The sequence below is a fragment of the Sapajus apella genome, unplaced genomic scaffold, assembly GCF_009761245.1.
Source record: "Sapajus apella isolate SASKATOON/1434 unplaced genomic scaffold, GSC_monkey_1.0 scaffold1149, whole genome shotgun sequence".
Classification (NCBI taxonomy): Eukaryota; Metazoa; Chordata; class Mammalia; order Primates; family Cebidae; genus Sapajus; species Sapajus apella.
The window spans coordinates 13,060-19,052 of NW_022438075.1; the positions used below are offsets into that span (position 1 = coordinate 13,060).

At 43.2% G+C, this 5,993-nt stretch overlaps 1 long non-coding RNA gene across 2 annotated transcripts in view; it reads left to right on the plus strand.

Annotated features, from left to right (window-relative positions):
* The window catches only part of LOC116546627, a 13,818-nt gene extending 9,389 nt beyond the window's left edge, over positions 1-4,429 (plus strand). Inside the window, exon 3 of one of the 2 annotated variants that reach the window (XR_004266786.1) lies at positions 4,419-4,429. This is a non-coding gene — a long non-coding RNA (uncharacterized LOC116546627). Of the gene's footprint in view, positions 1-2,106; positions 2,143-4,418 lie in introns of those variants that run through there. The other variant, XR_004266785.1, reaches the window with a different exon arrangement.
* The last annotated feature ends 1,564 nt before the right edge of the window (positions 4,430-5,993 follow it).

The window sequence follows — 5,993 nt, forward strand, 5'->3', positions numbered from 1 at the left end:
CTCAGGGTGATTGCCCTGAGAGATTGGAGCTCTGAGCGGATGGTGCTGGAGCAAGATGGAGCTCAGGGTGATTGCCCTGAGATATTGGAGCTCTGAGCGGATGGTGCTCGGAGCAAGATGGAGTTCAGGGTGATTGTTCTGAGAGATTGGAGCTCTGAGCAGATGTGCTCGGAGCAAGATGGAGCTCTTAGTGATTGGAGCTTTGAGCACGATGGGGCTTGGAGCAGATGCAGCTCTGAGCAAAATTCAGCTCAGAAAACATGTTGCTCATAGCAAGATGGAGCTTGAGCAGACAGTGCTCAGTGCAAACGAAGCTGGCAGTGATTGGCGCTCTCAGCAAGATGGCGCTCAGAGCAGATGTATCTCTGAGCAACATGGAGCTTGGAACAGATGAAGCTCTATGCAAAATTGAGCTTGGAGCAAATGTTGCTTGGTTTCAGATGGAGCTCAGAGCAGATGGTGCTCAGAGCAAGAGGGAACTCAGAGAACATGTTGCTCACAGTGAGATGGTGCTTGAAGCAGATGGTGCTCAGAGCACAATGGAACTGGAAGTGATTTGAGACGGAGCTCAGAGCGATGGAGCTTGCAGCAAATGGAGCTTCAAGTGGGTGGTGCTCAGAACAAGATGGAGCTTGGAATGTTGGGAGCTCCAAACCAGATGGAGCTCAGATCAGATAGACCTGCAAGATAGACCTCTGAGCAAGAAGGAGCTCCAAGCAAGATGGAGCCTGGAGCAGGTATTGCTGGTATAAGGTAGAGATCCGAGCAGATGGTGCTCAGAGCGAGAGGGAGCGCGGAGTGATTGGCACTCTGAACATTGCTCTGAGCAATTGCAGCTCTGCGCAAGATGCAGCTTGGAGCAGACAGAGCAAAAAGGAGCGCTGAGCAGAAAGGAGCTCTAAGCAAAATGGAGTTTGGAGAGATGTTGCTAGGTTAGTTGGGGCTCAGAGCACATGTTGCTCAGAGTAAGGTGAGGTCCAACCAGATGCTGCTCAGAGCAAAATGGAGCTAGAAGTGATTGGAGCTCCCAGCAAGATGGAGCTCAGAGTGATTGGAACTCCATGCAAGATGGAGCTCAGAGTAGATGGATCTCTGACTAGATGGAGCTCCAAGTAAGGTAAATGTCTATGCAGATGGTGCTCAGAGCAAGATAGTGCTTGGAGTGATTGAAGCTCCAAGCAGGATGGAACTTGGAGCAGATGGAGCTCTGAGCAAGAAGGAGCTTGGAGCAGATAGAGTTTGGAGCAAGAAGGAGCTCTATTGCAGCAGATGTTGCTCGGTGTAAGGTGGAGCTCAGAGAAGATGATGCTCACAAGAAGATTGAGCTCAGAGTGATTGGCACTCCAAACATTGCTCTGAGCCATTGGAGCTTCAAGTAGATCGTTCTCAGAGCAAGAAGGAGCTCCGAGTGATGGGAGCCCCTAGCAAGCTTGAGCTTAGAGCAGGTGGACTTCCGAGCAAGACAGAACTCGGAGATGTTGCTCACAAAAAGATGGAACTCTGTGCAGACAGTGGTTAGGGCGTAAACACTTAGCATTTGTTTTTCACAATCTTCACAGAAGGAAATTCTAGCAGATTTGAGTACCAAACTTCTAGTGAAGAGGCAGACCTATTGGCCACTTATACTATGATACCAGTCCTAGAATCACCTTGCAATGGGAAGTTTAATGACAGTTAGGTCTCAATAGAATATAGAATCCAAGAGAAGACAAGGATTCCTACCTCAAGCTCATTGTCTTCAAATAGCGAATGGAGAAATACTTGTCAAAGGGTAGTTATAGTATCTCTTCCTTTGGTTTTCAGATTTCTAATATACTTTTTGTATTTTTCTGTTAACAAATCTGTGCAGGTCCAGCAGCACATTAGAGATCTTATACACCAGGCCTCTCACCTTTGATAAAGGGCTACTAAGTGTTGGCTCTGCTGGGTGTCACCTGGTCTTCATTCTCATAGCTCTTCTGTTTCCTGGGACGCTTGGCCTCTATCTTCCTTCTCCTTTTTAAGCCTTGCTTTCTGAATCTTCTCAGTTTATTTGCTCCCACCTAGAAACCATCAGATTTGAGATGATCTTGTGGTGGGGATATCAACCTCTTTCTTTCCCTCGAGGACAACCAAGGTCTCCTCTGGACATCACGAGTCAGATCTTCCAAGAGACAACAACAGTCATCAAAACCATCTCACCATGACAGCAAGCAAGGAGGAAGGACCCCAAAGACCCTTGATGGCCCCTTTCAGCAGGAAGTAGCTACAGAGAATGACCTCTGCCCCATCTACCAAAAGATTTCCGGGTTCCAACTCCTGGAGGAAGCAATGTAAGGGTAGACAGTCAGATGTGAGCAGGCATGAGGGGGAGGTATCCATGTTGGAAAGAACTCCCTGGAGCACCTCTCCGTTTGCCCAGTACTCACTCCATGGTTGAACTGTCAGAATGTTGTTAACTAGATCCTGATAAGGAAGGATAAGGGCAAAAGGGGAATTTCTGAGAACTGAGCAGGCACAGCGGGTACAAAATTGAATGCCCTATCTTCCTGGGGTGGCGGTAAGAAGCAGTGTCACTATTAGATAGGATTCGTATTGATCACTGGTTCCCATGCATGTGTGTTAAGCACAGTAAGGGAGGATCCCCAGACTTCAGTGCGAACTGGGTAAAGAAAGAACTGAGGCAGCAGAAGATCACAGTGCACAATGTCATGGGGGTGTTTCCAGCAGGGCCAGACCACTCCTCTCCTGAAGTGTACTTGTACTTCCCAAATAAACTTTTTTTGGTTTACAAATTGGTCTTTTGGGTAAATTCTTTCTTCCAAAAAGACAACCAAGGATCGCCCAGATCGGTAACATTGTCATGGGATGTAACTCATAGAAATAGTCTGTTTCTGAGGATCTCAAAGTGAATTCAATAATGACAAGGTGTATCAATGATAAGAGTTGGTAAGAAAAAAAACCAGTTCAATAATGCTTGACTTACTAAGAAATTTTTCTAGGGTTTGGCTGTTTTTCAACTGTGGGAAAATCCCAAAAGCCAGGTGCAGTGGTGCACAACTGTACTCCCAGCTACTCCAGAGGTTGAGACAGAAAGATTTCTTGAGCCCAGGAATTCAAGGCTGTAGTGTGAAATATGGTGCCAGTGAATAGCCACTGTCTCACTTCAGCCTGGGCAACATAGCGTGACCCTGTGTCTCAGAAAGATTACAACAATTATAAAACATTTGTTTCAACATAAATGTATCTTTTTTATGTCTCATTATTTTAAAAATTCAGTCAGTGCACTTTAACTTATAATTTTGATGGTGTTTTTATGATCTTAACACCCAGAAAAGTAATATAGGGCCATGTGAAATGAGGCCTCAACCTTCTGTCTTTACCTGGGTTCATGTCCTAACACACCGCAGAAGAGCAAATCTAATGTTTTTAAGAAAGCATTGCAGCAGATAAAAGAGAACAAATGGATGGTCTAATACATAAATTACAAACTAGCTAGCTGATTAAAGAAAGTCAATATATTGCTTTGTGTTATTTCTCTGAGTATACCCATATCTATGTGCACATGAAATGTTGGTATGCCTCCATTGCAAGTTCTTTGTTTTTTCTCCTTATTTATGTAAAATATAACATAGAATTTAGTGGCATCAAGTAAAATGACAGAACATACGATATTTTGGTTTTCCATTTCTGAGTTACTTAGAATAATGGCCTCTAGCTCCACCCAAGTTGCTGCAAGAGACATGATTTCATCCATTTTTATGGCTGAGTAGAATCCCATGGTGTATATGCAGGACAATTTCTGTATGCACTCATCCGTTGATGGGCACTTAGGTTGGTTCCATATCTTTGCAATTGCAAATTATGCTATAAACATGCATTTGCACGTGTCTTTGTGTCTTTTATCATGTGACTACTTATTTTCCTTTGGGTAGATACCCAGTAGTGGGATTGCTGGATGAAATGGTAGTTCTACTTTTACTTCTTTAAGGACTCTCCATGCTGTTTTCCATGCTGGTCGTACTAATTGACATTCCCACCAGTCATGTGAAAGTGTTCCCTCTTCACATTCAAGCTGACACTGTTTTTCAACTTTTTCATTGTGGCAGTTCTTGCAGGAGTAAGGTTGTATCTCATTGTGGTTTTCATTTGCATTTCCTTGATTAGCGATGTTAGTGCCCTTTAAATAGAGACTTCAGTAGTTTCTTTGTTTCATTCTCCATATGAGACCACAACAAGACAGCTAAATTTCTATTTATTTTTATTTTGACATCAAGTCTCCCTCTTGCCCAGGCTGGAGTGCAATGGCACGATCTTTGCTCACTGCAACCTCCGCCCCCTGGGTTCAAGCAGTTCTCCTGTCTCAGCCTCCCGAGTAGTTGGGAGTACAGGCGCCTGCCACCATGCCCAGTGAATTTTTGTATTTTTAGTAGAGACAGGGTTTCACCATATTGGTCAGGCTGGTCTCCAACTCCTGACCTCAGGTGATCCACCCACCTCAGCCTCCCAAAGTGCTGGGACTACAGGCATGAGCCACTGCTCCCAGCTAAAGCCACAAGACGTCTATCTATGAACCCTCACCAGACACTAAATTTTTTGGTGCGTTGATGTTAAATTCCCAGCCTCCAAAACTCTAATAATGTCTGTTGTTTATAACCCACCCAGTTTATGACAGTTATAGCAGCCTGAATGGGCTAAAATGGTATGTGTGTAAATTACCTTCTTAGCACTGTATTTGCTTGAATCTGTAAGTTTTTGGTATGTTAGGTTTTTTATTTCTTTTATCTCAAGATAATTTCTGACTTCCCTTGTGATTTCTCTTTTGATATACTGGCTAGTTAAGAGTATGTTGTTTAACTTTTCTTTTCTTTTTTCTTTTCTTTTTATTGACACAGAGTCTCGCTCTGTCACCCAGGCTGGAGGGCAATGGTGCCATCTCTGCTCACAGCAACCTCCCTCTGACTCCCAGGTTCAAGTGACTTTCATGCTTTAGCCTCCCAAGTAGCTGTGATTACAGGTGCCTGCCACCATGCCCAGCTAATTTTTATATTTTTATTACAAACAAACAGGGTTTCACCATGTTGGCCAGAATGGTCCTGAGCTCCCGACCTCAGGTGATCCACCCACCTTGGCTTCTCAGAGTGCTGGGATTATAGGTGTGAGTTACCACATCTAATCTAATTTTTCAAACAATGGAAAAATTTGTAATTTTTTAAAAAGTTCTCCTGTTAATTAATTTCATGTGACTAGATACGATGCTTTGTATATTTTCTGTCTTTTAAAGTTGATTAATTCTTCTCTTCTGGGCTAATATATTGTCCATCCTTGAGAATGTTCCATGTGCAGTTGAGAAAAATGTGTGTTCTTCTGCTGTTGGATGGAGTGTTCTACGTATGTCTGCTAGGTCTGATTGGTTGATGGTGTTGTTCCGTTTATTTTCTTAGTGATCTTCAGTCTAGTTTTCTACTCATTGTTAAAAGTGGTATATTAGGGCTGGGTGTGTTGGCTCATGCCTATAATCCTAGCACTTTGGGAGGCCAAGGTGGTCAGATCACCTGAGGTCGGGAGGTCAAGACCAGCCTGGCCAACAAGGCAAAACCCTATCTCTATTAAAAATAAAAAAATAGCCAGGCATGGTGGCAGTCACCTGTAATCCAGCTACTTGGGAGGCTGAGGCAGGAGAATCACTTGAACCTGGGAGGCAGAGGTTGCAGTGAGCCAAGATCACACCATTACACTCCAGCCTGGGTGACAGAGTGAGACTCTGTCTCAAAAAAAAAAAAAGTCAGATATTAAAGTCTCCAACTGTTTTTGTAGAACTGTATATTTCTTCCTTAAATTTTGTCAGTTTACTTGATGTATTTTAGGGCTGAAAATTTTATGACATATATGTTTATGATTATTATGTTTCCTTGGTGAATTGGCCCTTCTAATATAATAAATATCCTTCTTTTGCAATTTTTTTTAACATAAAGTTTATTTTGTCTGATAGTAGTATAACAACCCAAGCTCTC